We start from the raw sequence: 18,004 nt of genomic DNA, 5'->3' as shown, positions 1-18,004 counted from the left end.
AATATATTTGATGGCCTTTTGATGAATGTCTTCCACAGTGAATAAGAAAACCTAGTGGCTTAATTTAGGAAACATGTTACCAAGACACTATGTTTTTGAAATTGTAAAAAAAATCTACATAAGTGATTTACAGATACAAAGAATAAAAATAAAGGTAACTTTACCTTTCTTAAATACTTCCTGCCTTAAAGAGAGCATTTCCATGACTTAAGCTGGTGAAAGGTTTAATATCTGCGGAGCTTTATAAAAATACATTTCAATGCATACTGGTATAATAGATGATCATGCAGTAGCAGTAGAGACCACCTTTTTGTTTATCTTTTATAATGTCTTCAGTCTAAGTGTGCAAAGTCAATTTGTAATATTTTGCAACCCTGGAATTTTTTTTTTTAATAGATGCTGCTTGCTATGTTCTCCAAACCTTTTTGAGCCATAGGATCCAAGCCATAAAATCCGTTATGCATGTTGAATTTAGTCAGAAAAGAGCAAAGCTTTGCTTATTTAAATTGCAATTCAAATGAGATGAAGTGAAATCCTATCACAGTAAGCAAAAACAGAACCATGAAAAATGATTGGAAATACACCTTTTCAATTGTGGCAATAAATCAAAGAAGTGATAACAATTAAAAAAAAAAAAAAGTTACTTGTTTACCTGTAGCTCATAAAGCACAGGGTAATTCGTGGTTGGGAAAAGCCATTCTTTGTCTGATGGGTTTCATTTCAGCATCATAGTCTTCCTTGAAGGTTGCAAAGCTATTCTATTGCTACAAATTTATGGAGCTCCCCCTGAGGAAGGAGAATGAGTGTCTGGTAACACCTTCCTGCCTGCCAGTTTTATCTCACCGATTCAACCTTTGGAGCCGATTTAATCAGTAGATCAGCACATTATTCAAAGGGGAAACGTTATTACGAAAAGCTTTCACAAGGGTTGTAAAAGGGTTGCACTATTCAGGACTTTTAATCACACCACATAAAAGAAGCAAATTTGAATGTTGCTTATGTCTGGAATTTTGATGAAAAGTAAAATATTTAGGAGCTCCAGCACAAGCCTATAACTTGGATTTATGTTTGCAGACATTTCTCCTGAGAAAGAAAACTCAGAAAGTTCTAGAGTAAGGATCCACAAAAACCAAAATTACACGACCAGGCAAGCTTAATGAAAGTGAGAGATGAGAGGTGGAATGTGGTAAGGAAGCTGAAGTGCTATGCCTTGTTTCTGATGGTTGGTATAGACCAGTGGTCAAAGTCACAGCTTTGGTGACAGAGAATCCTGAGTTTGTGTTTTAGCTTCCCAGCTACTAAAACAAAAACAAGAGTTTATTGGCTCACAGTTTCAGAGGCTAGAAGGCTTCCTTCCTGCCAGGGTTTGTATCTTCTGGCTGGTTGGCCTTTTCTCCGGTTCTTTTGATTTTTCTGTCACATGGCAGTGCACATGGTGGCATCTTTTCCTGTCTCTTCCAGGTTCCACTGGCTTCCAGCTCCTGGTTGCTCCCCATGGCGTCCTCTCTGTGCCCAATTCCCTTTGCTTATGAGGACTTCAGCCATATTGGATTAAGGCCCATCTACATTCAGTTTGGTAACACCTTAACTAGTAGCATCTTCAAAATTCCTGTTCACAAATGGCTTCATACCCACAGGACCAGGGGTTAGGACTTGAATGTAACTTTTGTGTGGGACATGATTTAATCCCCAACAGTTTGCATAGCTTACTTCTGGGGCAAGTGAATGTGTCTGAGTCTCATTTTCCTCATCTATCAAATGAAATTAGTTGTATTTACTTCCTAGGGTATTTGTGAGGATTGTGATAGCAAGCATTTTGTCTGTTTTTATTTTCTGTGTGGAACTTATAGTACATGTTCTTTTAATATTTTTTAACTTTTAATTTTTAAATAATTTCAAGATTATAGGAAGTTGCAAAAATAATATAAACCCCATATGGAGAACCCCAACATACCTCCACCCCCAAGATCCACCAGTTTTAACATTTTGTCACATTTGCTGTTTCATTCTATCATTCATCTATCAATTTATCAGTCTATCTATTTTCTGAACATTTGAAAGCAAATTGTACACATCATACTCCTTGAACCCATAATACTTCCAGGTATATTTCCTACAAATGAGGATATTCCCTTATGCAATCAACTCAACTGCAGTTATCAGGTTCAAGAAATTTACAAAGATATAAAGCTTACATTCTATATTCCAATTGTTTCTTATTTCGCAATAATATCCTTTTGAGCTTTTACTCCTCCTTTCTTAGATCCCATCCAGTATCATGTATTGCATTTAATTGTCATTTCTCTAGCTTCTCTTTCTTTCATTTATTTTTAAATGAAACCCCAACCCCTCCCAAGTGTACCATTCAGTAGGATTGATCACATTCACAATGTTGTCATACCTTCACCACCATCCATTGCTAGGACATTCTCTTTACACCAAACAGAAAACCTACACTCATTTTGCATTGACTATCCATTGCCCCTGCCCCCACCCCTGTTAACCTGTACTCAATTTTCTGTCTCTGTGAGTTTGCATATTCTCTGATATTCTCTTTGTGGTTACCATGGGGCTTACATTTAGCATCCTAAATCTGTGACAATCTCCTGTGTTCTGATACCAATCTTAAGTTTGATAGCATACATAAACTATGTTCCTATATGCTGCCATCCCCCCACCTTTATGTAGTTCTTGTAACAAATTACATATCTATACATTATGAGTCCCTAGTGATTGATTTATCATTGCATTTTATGCATTTGCCTTTTAGGTCCTGTAGGAAGAAAAAAGTGGAGTTGCAAACCAAAAATACAATAGTACTGATATTTACATTTACCCATATCATTATCTTTACTGAAGATCATTATTTCTTCATGTGGCTTCAGTCAATTGTCTACTGTCCTTTCCTTTCAATCTACAGAACTCCCTGTAGTATTTCTTGTAGGGCCGGTCTAGTGGTGATGAAGTCCCCTCAGTTTTTGTCTATCTGGGAATGTTTAATTCCACTCTCAGTTTTGAAAAACAGTTTTGCCAGACATAGAATTCTTGCTTGGCAATTTTTTGCTTTTAGCACTTTAAATATGTGTTCCCACTGCCTTCTTTCCTCCATGGTTTCTGATGATAAATCAACATTTAATGTTATTGAGTCTCCCTTGTATGTGACACATTACTTCTCTCTTGTGGCATTCAGAATTCTCTCATTATTGTTGGCATTCAACAGTTTGATTTTAATATGCCATGTGAATCTATTTGTGTTTATCCTGTTAGGTGTTCATTGAGTGCCTTGGATTTGTATATTCATGTCTTTTGTTAAAATTTTTCCATCATATTTCTTTGAATATTCCTTTTGCCCCTTTTCTCTCTTTCTTATCCTTCTGAGAGTCACACAATGCATATATTGGTGCACTTGATGGTGTCCTGCAGAATCCTCAGGCTTTGCTCACTATTCTTCATTCTCTCACTGTAGACTTGGAGGCTTTGGGTCATTACCAAAGCCTTCTAGATAGAGAAGAAGACTTCTCATCTCTAGAAAAGCTGGGCCGGATCTGCTTAGTTAAGTGGAAATAACACAACATCATGGTTAAAACACAAGCTTTCTTTTCAGTCAAGTATGCATTTGAATCCTCCTGGCTTTCTTGTTTATTATCTGTATAATCTTGGGCAAGTTGCTTAACCTCTCTGGGCTTCAGTTTCCTCATTTGGAAAGTAAGGAGAATAATACTAGCTATTTCAAATTGGACCAGTAAGGGTTAAATTATATTGAGTACTCAAAGCACAGAACGCTATGCCTGGCATAGAGGCTCACAAAAAGCAGCCGGGAGGAGTGGCAGTAAAAGCAGCAGTGGTGGCAGCAGCCTTATCCCTTGATGGAACAAGGTCTTGGTCATCTGAAGTCCACTGGAGCAATCGCTCTATTGGTACTCTCTTTGAGGCAGCGACATACCTAATCCCTGCTGTTTTCTGTCTGCCTCAAACACTGCTGACTTGTACTGACTACCATGAAAAGCTTTTGTAATCAGGCCTTTGAGGTCAGACACACTTGAGTTTCAGTCCTGGCTCTGTCATTTCTCAACTGTGTGACACCAGGAAAGTTAAGTTATTTAACTATTCAGAACCTTATTGCTCTCTTCTGTAAAAAGGTAATAAAAATAATTATTTACTGCATAAGGTTGTTGAGAGAATTAAATGGGATAATCCATGTAAAAATATTTCACCCAGTCACTGGAACATGAAAAGGCCCAATAAAGATATCTTCTGAGGGGGAACTTCCAGGAAAGATGGCAAAGTAGGGAGCTCTAGGACTTACTCCTACAAAACAGCTAGTGGACAGGCAGAAACTGTCTGAAATATGTGTAAGTGTTCTGAGGCTCTGGAGGCCAGGGAAGCACTGTACAGCATCCAGGGAAGTGCAGAAGGAAAAGGCTGAGAAACTAAGGTAAAGAAGTTTCAGTAGCTTGTTCTGCAGTGGTTGACAGCACACCCATCCCCCACTCTTGAGGGGGCTGCCTTGGGGTCCAGTCCCTGGCTGGCTGCTGCAGATGAAGAGAGACATGGACATCCTCTACCCCAAGAATAGGGTGGGGAATAGCCGACCACTGATCACAGCTTTTGATCAGCAAATGTGTATCACTGGATCCTGGCTCTGAACTGCTGTTTCAGCTCTCCCTACTGGTGGCCATTGTTTCAACTCTGTCCCTGACAAGGGCGGAGGCAATGAAGGTTTACAGACATAGTAACTCCTTAGGGCTACAGGGAAAAGATTGTTGAAGAGAGCCATCTGCTAGGGAGGACAGGAAAGCACAGCTTTTGGGAGTCATCAGAAAGATTTCTGGCATCTTTCCTGACCCTCTCCCAAGGGCTATTTGGAGCTAGTCTGTGCCCCCTTTTTGGGTCCCTGGCCCTGTTTTGGCTGGAAAATTCTGACTTGGGAAAGTCCTCTCCAGGGTGACCCTCCTCCCGGAATTTGCACTCCAGGCAAAAGCAGATAGAGGCAACGAAAGGAATGTAAACAAAACAAAACCATAGAGGCAAAACAAAAACAAACAGAACAGATCAGCATTCCTGGAGAAGGAACAGAAGAAAGGAAGCTTTTTACTGGGGGTGAAATAATTGCAGAAATAGTGCTGATGTAAAAATTATACCGCATATATCCAGGTCAGGAATCAGATGAAGAAGAGCTGGAAAAATCTGATCAGTTAAACAAGGGCAATTCTAAAGGTCTAGAATAAGTTGAAACAAGGGCCAAAGAAGATCCTTAACACAAAGCCAATCAACAAAATACCTAGGCAAGAGAAAATGAATTTCAGAGTAAACTCATCAAGAGACTCAAATACCTAGACGTATGCAAAAACTACAGACCATTCTAAAAAACGGAGATATGGCCTGGTCAAAGGAAAAATCAAAAAGTTCAGAGGAGACACAGAATTTGAAACAATCAATGATGTTCAAACAAATCTCCTAAATTGATTCAAGAGTTGAAAGTAAATATGGCTAAAGAAATAAAGGATATTAAGAAGACAACAGGTCAACATAAACAAGAATTTGAAAATACAGAAACAACAAATTATGGGAATGAAAGGCAAGAGAGAAGAGATTAAAAATAAACTAGAGGCATACAACAACAGATTTAAACAGGTGGAAGAAAGAGTCAGTAAACTAGAGGACATGACAATATAAATCTTACACACAGAAGAACAGATAGAGAAAAGAATGGGAAAAAATGAACAACGTCTCAGGGAACGACAGCACTAAGCACACAAACATATATGTCGTGGGTGTCACAGAAGAAGAAGAGAAGGGAAAAGGGCAGAAAGAATATTTGAGGAAATAATGGCCAAAAATTTCCCAACTATAATAAAAGACATATATACATACATGTCCAAGAGGTACAATGTACTCCAAACAGAATAAATTCTAATATCCCTACTCTGACACACATACTAATCAGAATGTCAAACGCCAAAGATAAAGAGAGAATCCTGAAAGCAGCAGGAGAAAATCAATTCATCACATACAATAAGAGCAGGTGCTGATTTCTCATCAAAAAACAATGGAGGGAGAACCTAAGATGGCGGCTAGGTGAGACAGGGCAAAAAAACACCTCCGTGAAAAATACTAGATAAAAACCAGAAAGTGACCCAGAACACCACTGCCAGCGATGCACCAGCCGAACAAGGTCTGCTAAATCCACAGGGAACGTGCATTTGGTGAAACCAGGAGCCTGCATTCTGAAACGAGTGAGTGAGTTGGCTGAAAGTCTCGTGGCCATGCTGCAGTTTGGGTAAACGGTGGGCTGGCATTTGGAGACGGACTAGTTCTTTAAAAAAAAAAAAGCCCAGGAGTGGCTGCAGATATGACGGGGAGAGCCGCGCAGTGAAGCACGGCGGGAGCGGGCTGGGCTAACGCCTCGGTGTCTGGCGTGGAGGATACCCCTTCCCACACCCGCTGCTGATTGTCTCGAGATCAGAGGAGCAGAAGGGAGCCAAAAGGAGAAAAAAACCACATTCCTTGCAGCCATCTCCCCAGTGGGTGGGGGACGCTCCTATTCGGAGCCAGACCCACAGCCCAGAGCTGCGCCAAGAAACCCAGTGTGACGGGGAATCTTTCCTGCAGCACTACACACAAGCTGCAATATCGACCGTGGACAGTGGCCTTTAAGACACCCACAGCTGATTGTCCCAGAGCTGGGAGGGCGGAGCTGTGCGAAAAGGGGGAAGTTAACGCATCCCATTCAGCCATCTTTGAAGCGGGCTGAGAGTGCCCCTGCACGGCCCAGAGACTCAGGGCTTCCCTGGTGGGCTGGCACACACTAGTGACGTGGTGCAGCCCTCCCTCAGCAGAGGTCCTGGAAGAGCACAGCTGGGAAGGGGGACCTGCTTGGAAATCCCAGGGACCCTACGTGAATACCAAGGACTTGTGGGTCAGTGGCAGAGACAATCGGTGGAAAGACTGAAATGAAGGCTTAGGCTCCTGCAACAGCCTTAAATCTCTGGGAACACCTGTGATGTTTGATTATTAAAGCTGCCCTGTCTGCCTAACCACCCAGACACACGCCCCACATTCAGGACAGACAGCACCAGCAACACACCCAAACTTGGTACACCAGTTGGACCCCACAAGAATCAGATGCCCACACACCACAAAGACAAAGTGGGGGAGAACTGACTTGAGGGGAATAGGTGACTCACGGACGCCATCTGCTGGTTAGTTACAGAAAGTGTACGCCACCAAGCTGCAGTACTGTCAAATTAGGGATCAAGTAAAGCAAATGCCAAGAGGCCAAAAACAACAGAAAATCTTAAAGCATATGATAAAACCAGATGATATGGAGAACCCAAACCAAAACACCCAAATCAAAAGATCAGAAGACACACAGTACTTGGCACAATTTATCAAAGAACTACAGACAGGCAACAAGAGCATGGCTCAGGATATAAAGGACATGAAGAAGAGCATGGCACAGGATATAAAGGACATAAAGAAGATCCTAGAAGAGCATAAAGAAGAAATTGCAAGAGTGAATAAAAAAATAGAAGATCTTATGGAAATAAAAGAAACTGTTGGCCAAATTAAAAAGACTCTGGATACTCATAATACAAGATTAGAGGAAGCTGAACAATAACTCAGAGTCCTAGAGGACCACAGAACAGAAAATGAAAGAACAAAAGAAAGAATGAAGAAAAAAATTGAAAAAATCGAAATGGATTTCAGGGATATGATAGATAAAATAAAACATTGAAATTTAAGACTCATTGGTGTCTCAGAAGGGGAAGAGAAGGGTAAAGGTCTAGAAAGAGTATTCAAAGAAATTGTTGGGGAAAACTTCCCAAACCTTCTACACAATATAAATACATAAAGCATAAATGTCCAGCAAACTCCAAATAGAATAAATCCAAATAAGCCCACTCCAAGACACATTATGATCACACTGTCAAATACTGAAGAGAAGGAGCAAGTTCTGAAAGCAGCAAGAGAAAAGCAATTCACCACATACAAAGGAAACAACATAACACTAAGTAGTAACTACTCAGCGGCCACCATGGAGGCGAGAAGGCAGTGGCATGACATATTTAAAATTCTGAAAGAGAAAAATTTCCAACCAAGAATACTTTATCCAGCAAAACTCTCCTTCAAATTTGAGGGAGAGCTTAAATTGTTCACAAACAAACAAATGCTGAGAGATTTTGCTAATAAAAGTCCTGCCCTACTTCAGATACTAAAGGGAGCCCTACCGACAGAGAAAAAAGCTGAGGGACTTCACCACCAGTAGATCAGTCCTATAAGAAATGCTAAATGGAGTTGAGCAGGCTGAAAGGAAGGGACACTAAACAATTGACTGAAACTACATGAAGAAATAAAGTGTACCACTAAAGATCACATGGTAAATATAAATACCAATACTACTGTATTTTTGATTTGTAACTCCACTATTTACTTCCTACAGGACCTAAAATACATAAACTGTAATGATAAATCAGTGGTTTTGGACTCAATGTAAAATATGTAATTTTTGACAAGAACTACATAAAAGTGGGGGAATGAAGGAGTATAGGAACATAGTTTATATGTCATATTGAAGTTAAGTTGGTATCAAAGAAAAACAAGATTGTTATAGATTTAAGATGTTAAATTTAAGCCCCACGGTAAACACAAAGAAAGTATCAGAGAATATGACCATAGAGATTACAAGTAGAGTATGGGTTATGAGAAGTGGGGGAAGGGGCAATGGGGAGTTAAGAAATGAGTGTAGGGTTTCTGTTTGGGGTGAAGGGAAACTTCTGGAAAGGGATGGTGGGAAGGTGATAGCATTGCAACATTCTAAATGTGATTAATCCCACTAATGGAATGCTAGGGAGGGGGTGGAATGGGAAGATTTAGGCTGTATATATGGTTCCACAATTGAAAAAAAAAAAAAAAAAAGACAGTCTAAAAGATGACAATGAAATGCCAAGGATGATCCTGGATGGGATCTGAGGATGGAAGACAGGAGACTCAAAGGGACACAGATGGGACTTAAGCGGAAAAAAAAAAAAAAAGGAAATATAGAATGTAAGCTTTGTATCAATGTTGAATTTCTTAAACTTCTTAGCTGCGTTTAATGGGATGGCATAAAAGAATGTTCTTGTTCATGGGAAATGTATATGTGAATTATAGTGTATGTTCAAGGGTGTGTGCAGCTTCCTCTCATATGTTCAGAAGACAGAGCAATAGATGATGGATGATAGGGAGGGAGAGAGGGAGGGAGAGAGGGAGGGAGGGAGGGAGGGAAAGAAAGGAAGAAATGATGGTGTGACAGGATGTTAAAGGTGGTGGATCAGGGTATTGGGGGAGGGGGGTTGGGGTATGCTGGAGTTCTATGTATGGGGTTTGTACTGTTTTTGCAACTGTTCCTATAAGTTTGAATTTATTTCAAAATAAAATTTCTTAGTATAAAAAGAAACAATTGAGGAAAGAAGTCAGTGATATGATAGATCTAAGGTACTGAAAGAGAAAAACTTCCAGCCAAGAATTCTTTATCCAGAAAAACTGTCCTTTAAAAATGATGGAGAGTTTAAAATATTCACAGATAAACAAAAACTGAGAGAGTTCATCAACAAGAGATCTGCCCTACAAGAAATACTAAAGGGAGTTCTGCATACTGAAAGCAAAAGACAGGAGAGAGGGGCATGGAGGAGAGTGTCAAAAAGAAGATTTCCAGTAAAGGTAACTTAAATGGTAAAATGAGAGGCAAAAATAAGATATGACATGTAAAAACCAAAGCATAAAATGTTTGAAGTAAGTACTGTCTTTACAGTAATAACACTGAATATCAGTGGATTAAGTTCCACAATCAAAAGATGCAGATTGGCAGAATGGATAAAAAAGTATGATCTATCTGCATGTTGTCTACAAGAGAGTCATCTTAGACCCAAAGGCACAAATAGGTTGAAAGTGAAAGGTGGAAAAAGATATACCACGCAAACAGTAACCAAAAAAGTGCTGGGTGACTACACTAATATTGGACAAAATAAACTTTAAATGCAAAACTGTTATAAGAGACAAAGAAGGATACTATATTTTAATTAAAGGGACAATCCACAAAGAAGAATAACTTTCATAATTATTTATGCACCTGTTCTAGTTTGCTAATGTTGCCAGAATGCAAAACACCAGAGTTAGATTGGCTTTTATAAAAGGAGGTTTATTTGGTTACACAGTTACAGTCTTAAGGCCAGAAAGTGTCCAAGGTAACACATCAGCAATCGGGTACCTTCACTGGAGGATGGCCAATGGTGTCGGGAAAACCTCTGTTAGCTGGGAAGGCACGTGGCTGGCATCTGCTCCAAAGTTCTGGTTTCAAAATGGCTTTCTCCCAGGACATTCCTCTCTAGGCTGCAGTTCCTCAAAAATGTCACTCTTAATTGCACTTGGGGTATTTGTCCTCTCTCAGCTTCTCCAGAGCCAGAGTCTGCTTTCAACGGCCATCTTCAAACTGTCTCTCATCTGCAGCTCCTCTCTCAGCTCCTGTGCATTCTTCAAAGTGTCCCTCTTGGCTGTAGCAGCTGGCTCCTTCTGTCTGATCTTATATAGTGCTCTAGTAATTTAATTCAGACCCACCCTGAATGGGTGGGCCAACACCTCCATGGAAATTATCCAATCAGAGTCATCACCCACAGTTGGGTGGGGCACATCTCCATGGAAACACTCAAAGAATTACAATCTAATTAACACTGATAGGTCTGCTCACACAAGATTACATCAAAGATAATGGCATTTGGGGGGACATAATACATTGAAACCAGCACAGCACCTAACCATGATGCCCCAAAACACATGAGGCAAACACTGTCAAAATTGAATTTAGAAATACATGTCTCTACAGTAATAGTTGGAGACTTCAATACACCACTCTCATCAATAGATAGAACATCTAAACAGAGGATCAATAAAGAAACAGAACTTGAAAAAAATCTGATAAATGAACTAGAGATAACAGACATTTAGACTATATTGCACCCCAAAACAGGAGGATATACATACTCCTCAAGTGTTCATGGATCATTCTCTATGATTGACCACATGTTGAGTCACAAAACAAGTCTCAATAAATATAAATCGGACATCCAGGAAGATGGTGGATTCGGAGAGGCAGAGCAAAATTTTCCTCACGAAAAACACTAGATCAAGGACAGACAGTGCTCCAGACCAGCAGTTCCAGGGTGCCACCGGCCAGGCAGGGACTTCTACAACACATAGGACATTGCTGGAGAGGCAGAAAGACTGCATTTAGGATGCATGTTCGGCCCAGAATAGCGCTGGGGATGGGAAGTTGGAACTGGCTGACAAGCATGGGAAGGAGCAGCCTTTCACGCTCCATGTACCCTTCTCAGCAGTTGGCTAGGGTGATAATCCTTAACAGCCCCACTGCTGAGAGCTCCCGTGCCAGGGACTGGTAGTTGGAAGATGCAGATGAGCAGGGAAGGGAGCAGCTTTCCATGCCCCATGCAACCATCTGAGCAGTTGGCTGTGGAGATAATCCTTCACAACCCCACAGCTGAGAGCTCCTGTGAGGGAACTCAGGATTTGGCGGACTTGTGACCACAACCACTCTTCCTCCACAGAAGCCCGTGGTGAGCACAGTTGAGAGGCAAGGGTGCCTTACGGAAGTACCAGGAGCCTGTCCCAAACCCCAGGGATGCAAGGGTGCATGGCCTACTGGGACTGTGGTGCATTTGAGCTGGAAGGTGAGATGCACAGCTCAGCAGCCCAGAGTGGTCCACTCACAGCTCCAGGAATTGCTGGGAAACTGTGCCCTGGAATGGATGCCCTGCCGAACTGCACAGGACCCACTACCCTCCCACAGGGCTGGCAGTCCCCAGTGCACACAGAAAATTGGTGCACTGATTGGATTTCCACCCAGTTTGGACTGGTATACCCAGTGCATAGACAAAATTGGGGGAGAGCTGGCTTGAGGGTAAGAGGTGGCTCAAGAGTGCTGTCTGCTGATAGGACAGGAAAAGTGCATCCCACCTAGTTCTAGCTCTGCCAAATTACAGGTAAATGTTCAACTAATCCTGCTTATCCTAAAATAACCATAATAAGATGAGCAAATGCCACAAGGCCAACAGTAGAAAATCATAAAGCATATGAAGAAACCAGAAGAGATGGACAACCCAAATGACCAAATTAAAAAGCCAGAAGAGACACAGAACTTGGAACAGTTAATCAAAGAAGTACACACATATCTCCAAAACAACTTCAGTGAGATGGTTAAAGACATAAAGGACATCAAGAAGACCCTAGAAGAGCATAAAGAAGAATTTGAAAGAGTAAATTAAAAAATAGCAGATCTTATGGAAATAAAAGATAGTGTTGATCAAATTAAAAATATACTTGACACACACAACAGCATATTTGAAGAGGCAGAGGAAGAATTAGCAAACTAGAGTACAGGGTGATGGACTGCAAAAGCACAAAAGAACACTTGGAGACATGTTCTGATCAGATTGTCAAATGCTGAAGAGAAGGAGAAAGTTCTGAAGGAGCAAAAGAGAAGCGATTCACCACATACAAGGGAAACAACATAACACTAAGTACTGACTACTCAGCAGCCACCATGGAGAGAGAAGGCAGTGGTATGACATATTTGAAATTCTGAAAGAGAAAAATTGCTAGACAAGAATTCTTTTTCCAGTAAAACTCTCCTTCAAAGTTGAGGGATAGATTAAAATTTTCACAAACACATGCTGAGATAATTTGTTAACAAGAGACATGCCCTGCAAGAAATACTAGAGGGAGCTATACTGGCTGAGAAAAGAAGAAAGGAGAGATTGGCCTGGAGAAGGGCACAGAACTAAAGAGTATTAGTAAGGGTATATTCAAGGAAATAGAGAGAAGGAAAAAATAGATCTGACAAATAAAAACCAAGGATAAGACGGCTGATTCAAGAACTGCCTTCACAGTAATAACACTGAATGTGAATGGATTAAATTTCCCAAATAAAAGATATAGTTTGGCAGAATGAATAAAAAATATGAACCATCAATATGTTGCATATAAGCGACTCATCTTAGACATAGGGACACAAAGAAATTGAAAGTGAAAGGATGGAAAAAATATTTCATGCAAGCTACAGCCAAAAGAAAGCAGGATTAGCAATATTAATCTCAGATAAAATAGACTTTAAATGTAAAATTATCAGAGACAAAGAAGGACATTAATACTAATAAAAGGGACAATTCAACAAGAAGAAATAGCAGTCATAAATGTTTATGCACCCAATCACGGTGCTCCAAAGTACATGAGACAAACATTGGCAAAACTGAAGGAAGCAATTGATGTTTCCACAATAATTGTGTGAGTCTTCAACACATCACTCTGTCTCATAGATAGATCAACCAGACAGAAGACCAATAAGGAAAATGAAAACCTAAACAATCTGATAAATGAATTAGACTTAACAGATGTTTGTAGAGCATTACATCCCAAATTACCAGGATATACATTCTTCTCTAGTGCTCATGGAACATTCTCTAGGATAGATCATATGCTGGGGCATAAAACAAGCCTCAATAAATTTAAAAAGATTGAAATTATTCAAAGCACATTCTCTGACCACAATGGAATGCAACTAGAAGTCAATAACCATCAAAGAATCAGAATATTCGCAAATATCTGGAGGTTAAACAACACACTCCTAAACAATCAGTGGGTCAAAGAAGAAATGGCAAGATTGCTAAATATCTAGAGACAAATGAAAACAAGACCACAACACAACATATCAAAGCCTATGGGATGCAGTGAAGGTGGTGCTGAGGGGGAAATTTATAGCTCCAAATGCATACATTAAAAAGGAACAAAGAGCTAAAATCAAAGAACTAACAGAACAACTGAAGAAGTTGGAGAGTGATCAGCCAACTAACCCTAAAGCAAGTAGAAGAAAAGAAATAACAAGGATTAAAGCAGAAATAAGTGATCTGAAGAACAAAAAAACAATAGAAAGATTAAATAAAACCAAAATTTGGTTCTTTGAGTGGATCAAAATGATTGACAAACCCTAGGCTAGACTGACAAAGTCAAAAAGAGAGAAGACCCAAATAAACAAAATAATAAATGAGAGAGGGACATTACTATGGAATCCAAAGAAATAAAAAAACAACTAAGAGGATACTATGAACAATTGTCTGCCAACAAGCTAGACAATTTAGAGGAAATGGATAATTTCCTGGAAACAAATGTTCAGCCTAGACTGAGCTGAGAAGGAATAGAAGAACTCAACAAACCAATCACAGAGATACAATCATTCATCAAAAAGCTTCCTACAAATAAAAATCTAGAACCAGATGGCTTTACAGAGGAACATTACCAAACTTTCCAAAAGAACTGACACTATTTCTGCTCAAACTTTTTCAAAAAATTGATGAAAATGGAATGCTAACTCATTTTATGAAGGTAACATAACTCTAATACCAAAACCAGATAAAGATGCTACAAGAAAGGAGAACTACAGGCCAATCTCCCTAATGAATATAGATGTAAATATTCTCAACAAAATACTGGCAGTTCGAATCCAAAGCCTCATTAAAAAAACCATACACCACGATCAAGTTGAGGTACATCCCAGGCATGCAACGGTGGTTCAACATAAGAAAATCAATCAATGTAATGCAACACATTAACAAATCAAAAATGAAAAATCAAATGATCATCTCAGTAGATGCTGTAAAAGCATTCAACAAAATTTAGCATCCTTTTTTGATAAAATCACTTCAAAATGTACGAATTGAAGGAAACTTCCTCGCTTTGATAAAGGGTTTATATGAAAACCCCACAGCCAGCATAGTACTCAACGTTGAGAGACTGAAAGCCTTCCCTCTAAGATCAGGTACGAGACAAGGATACCAGCTGTCACCACTGTTATTCAACATTGCGCTAGAAGTGCTAGCCAGAGCACTCTGGCAAGACAAAGATATAAAAGGCATCCAATTTGGAAAGGAAGAAGTAAAACTGTCATTATTTGCAGATGATATGATCATATATTTGGAAAATCCTGAGAAATCAATGACACAACTACTTGAGCTAATAAAACAAATTCAGCAAAGTGGCAGGATACAAGATTAATGTGTAAAATTTAGTAATGTTCCTATACACTAGAAATGACCTAACTGAAGAGATACTCAAGAAAAAAATTCCATTCACAATAGCAACTAAAAAAAATCAACTCCCTAGCAATAAACTTAATCAAGTATGTAAAAGACCTCTCTCTACACAGAAAGTTACATAACTTTACTGAAAGAAATAAAAGGGGACCTAAAGAGATGGAAAGATTCTTTGTTCATGGATAGGAAGGCTAAATCTGGTTAATATGTCAGTCCTACCCAAATTGATCTACAGATTCAGTGCAATTCCAATCAAAATTCCAACAGCCTACTTTGCAGACTTGGAAAAGCTAGTTATCAAATTTATTTGGAAAGGGAAGTTGCCTCGAATTGCTAAAGACACTCTAAAAAAGAAAAACGAAATGGGAGGACTTAACACTGTCTGACTTTGAACCTACTATGAAGCCACAGTGGTCAAAACAGCATGGTATTGGCACAGAGATAGACGTATTGATCAATGGAATCAAATTGAGTGTTTGGAAATAGACTCCCAGATCTATGGTCAACTGATTATTGATAAGGCCCTCAAAATCCACTGAACTGGGACAGAACAAATGGGGCTTGGAGAATGGTTATCCATATCCAAATAATGAAAGAGGACTCCTACCTCACATCCTATACAAAAATTAACTCAAAGTGGATCAAAGACCTCAATATAAAAGACAGTACCATAAAACTCCTAGAAGATAATGTAGGGAGACATCTTCAAGACCTTGTGTTAGGAGGTCACTTCCTAGACCTTACACCCAAAGCACAAGCAACAAAAGAAAAAAATAGATAAATGGGAACTCCTCAAACTTAGAAGTTTCTGTACCTCAAAGGAATTTGTCAAAAAGATGAAGAGGCAGCCAACTCAATGGGAAAAAAATTTGGAAACCATGTATCTAACAAAAGACTGATATCATGCATTTATAAAGAAATCCTACAACTCAATGACAATAGTACAGACAGCCCAATTATAAAATGGGCAAAAGATATGAAGATGACAGTTCTCTGAAGGGGAAATACAAATGGTCAAGAAACACATGAAAAAATGTTCAGCTTCAGTAGCTATTAGAGAGATGCAAATTAAGACAACAATGAGATATCATCTTACATCAATTAGAATGGCTGCCATTAAACAAACAGGAAACTACAAATGCTGGAGAGAATGTGGAGAATTTGGAACTCTCATTCATTGCTGCTGGGACTGTATAATAGTACAGCCATTCTGGAAGACACTCTGGCGGTTCCTTAGAAAACTAGATAAAGAGTTACCCTATGATCTGGCAATTTTACTTCTCAGTATATTCCCAGATCTGAAAGCAGTGACATGAACAGACATTTGCACACCAATGTTCATAGCAGCATTTTTCATAATTGCCAAGAGATGGAAAAAATCCTAATGTCCTTCAACAGATGAGTGGATAAACAAAATATGGTAGGTACATATGGTGGAATACTATGCAGCAATAAGAATGAATGAGGTCTTGAAACAAATGACAATATGGATGAACCTTGAAGACATAATGTTGAGTGAAATAATCCAGATGTTGTATGTTACTATTAATGTGAACTCTGTGAACAATGTAAAATAAGTGTCATATAAGGTAGAATATAGGGGACCTGGAGATAGCCAGAAGATAGTGAAGGGGGAATAATAATCTACTATGTATAGACATGATAATGAGGGAGAACTTAATGGTATGTGAATGAACAGATGTGATTATGGTTCATTAATGGGATTATAAGTATCAGTCCCACATTGAAGGCAAATATGTTCAAAAGTAGTTGCTGAAAGGCATGTAACCCACTGAGTAGCACTACAAACGTAAATAAGTGTTAGTATGATATACTTATAAGGTATGACACTGGTACAAAGAGATAATATCAGAGTGGTATATGGAAAAGCTACCCTTTACATAATATAGACTATAGTTAATGGGAATATTGTGCAGCATTACAATAATACTAGTGATGAATAATTAATAGCTGATAAGAGCTCTGGGATGTTTTATGTTATGATAATTGTTTAAAATTGAGAGTGATGATGATTATACAACTAAGTGAAGATAATGTGAGAAACTGATTGTTTATTTTGGGACAGAATATATGTTACGTGAAATTAGGAACCCCCTACATTAGAAGGCAAGCCCTTGATCTTGAGGCTTGCTCTTGTGAAATTTAGGGTTGTAAATAGGAGGCTGAGCCTTCCTATAATTATGCCTAAGAGGCACCTCCAGAGAACCTCTTTTGTGGCTCAGATGTGGCCTTTCTCTCTCTAAGCCCAACTCTGCAAATAAATTCATTAACCTCCCCCCTTCACGGGACATGACTCCCGGGGGGATGAGTCTCCCTGGCGACATGGGACACGACTCCCAGGAATGAGCCTGGCCCTGGCAGCAAGGGATTGAAAATGCCTTATTGACCATTAGGGGGAAAGGAAAGGTAACAAGCTGATGTCACAGTGGCTGAGAGATCTCAAATAGAGTCAAGAAGCTATCCTGGAGGTTTCTCTTATGCAAGCTCCAGCTAGACATCCTGAATGGCCACAGTATGCCATGCCCTTACCAAAAGTAGTTCCCAAATACCTAGGTCCCTACCTGAGATTCCATAAAAGATTCACTCACTAAGTTTATTTTTCAGAAACTTAAATCCACCAGAGTGTTCTATGCCAGACAAGTCCTAAAACCCAGAGGCAACAGCTTCTTTAAGAACAACAGTCAGATGTAGCCCCCTTCCCCATAGTGTCAAAACCACTTTTCAATATGAACAAGTTAGGGCGGTCATTGCCTAGAAATCTCTGAAGATTGAGAAAATGATTAAATGAGAGGTTGGAATAGCAACAGACAAGAAAGGATTAAAAAAGGATTACAAATACTGAAACT

The 18,004-nt window shown here is 39.4% G+C and overlaps 1 protein-coding gene across 1 annotated transcript in view; it reads left to right on the top strand.

Moving 5' to 3' along the window:
• The window catches only part of HS6ST2 (heparan sulfate 6-O-sulfotransferase 2), a 447,470-nt gene that overhangs the window by 255,001 nt on the left and 174,465 nt on the right, over positions 1-18,004 (top strand). The window lies entirely within an intron of this gene.

This window comes from Choloepus didactylus, chromosome X (assembly GCF_015220235.1).
Source record: "Choloepus didactylus isolate mChoDid1 chromosome X, mChoDid1.pri, whole genome shotgun sequence".
Lineage (NCBI taxonomy): Eukaryota > Metazoa > Chordata > Mammalia > Pilosa > Megalonychidae > Choloepus > Choloepus didactylus.
The sequence above is the reverse complement of the archived record's forward strand: the minus strand, read 5'-3'. Positions and strand labels throughout refer to the sequence as shown.